This window comes from Zingiber officinale, chromosome 8A (assembly GCF_018446385.1).
Source record: "Zingiber officinale cultivar Zhangliang chromosome 8A, Zo_v1.1, whole genome shotgun sequence".
In the NCBI taxonomy this organism is placed as follows: domain Eukaryota; kingdom Viridiplantae; phylum Streptophyta; class Magnoliopsida; order Zingiberales; family Zingiberaceae; genus Zingiber; species Zingiber officinale.
The window spans coordinates 67,492,878-67,493,862 of NC_056000.1; the positions used below are offsets into that span (position 1 = coordinate 67,492,878).

General features: G+C 41.8%; 1 non-coding gene across 1 annotated transcript; it reads right to left on the reverse strand.

Annotated features, from left to right (window-relative positions):
- Positions 1 to 10: 10 nt before the first annotated feature.
- On the reverse strand, positions 11 to 166 carry LOC122013018. The gene has a single exon (XR_006120406.1). It is a non-coding gene; the product is annotated as a U1 spliceosomal RNA (small nuclear RNA).
- Between the last annotated feature and the right edge of the window lie 819 nt (positions 167 to 985).

The following is a 985-nucleotide window of genomic DNA, read 5'->3' on the forward strand; positions in this document are numbered from 1 at the left end:
TGAGATTTGGGTAGGGTCGCGCGCGTACCCCACTACCATAAATTATGACGTCCACTCTCCCAACTTGGGGAGATGGTAGACCAATACCCCTTCAAAGTGCAATGAAGGTTATTGAGCTAGGTCATAGGTTTTCTTGATCGCCTATAAACCCCGTCCAGGTAAGTATGAAGCAAAGGTTCATGTCCATATGTTTTAATACTAGCTTTCACATTTTACTTCTTGTTATTTTAACGATATGGGACTAATTATAATCTAAAACTTCATTATGTTAGGATTAGAGAAGTAATTTAGATGTTTCTAAAATATTTCCAATGCAAATATAAAAGTTAAAACATTTTTATTTTGTTAGCACTAAAATTAAAAACATAAATGATAAATATAAAATATTTTATTATAGATCAAAATCCTAATATTATTTCTCAACAAGGTGAATCAATATTAGAGAAGGCATTCTATCCTTTTCCAATTTAGAACTTTTTAGATAGAGAAAAATCTTTTAAAAAACTTTTGTAGCAAATATGCATGGAGCTTGAAGTTAAACACCTCAAGCTCTGATGTGGATTTGTCTTAAGGATAAAGGAGAAATTAGAAGGAATAGGGGCATTTGGGTCTTTGCATTAGGTAGGGCTTTAAGAGCAGAGGAAGCACGGTTCACTAGAGGGGGTTTTTTTTCATGTTTTCTCTACCACCGCCGCCACGAACCAAGAGAGGAGCTTCTTCTCCCTCTCTTGTCGCCACCCTCGAGCGACGGCTGCCAGTGACGACCACCTCCGAGTCGTCTCCTTCCTTCCCCATGCCAACGACATCGGTCGTTACCTCCTCCCTTCTACACGCCGACGCCATCCCTCTCCTCTTTCTGTCTTCCCGCAACCTGCACCGCTTCTGGTCTTCTCGACACGGACACCGTCGAGCAGCCATGCCGCCCGTCATAAACTAGTTGCCGCCCACGTCATCTCCAGCGTCCACTCCAGCAGCCACCTCCTTT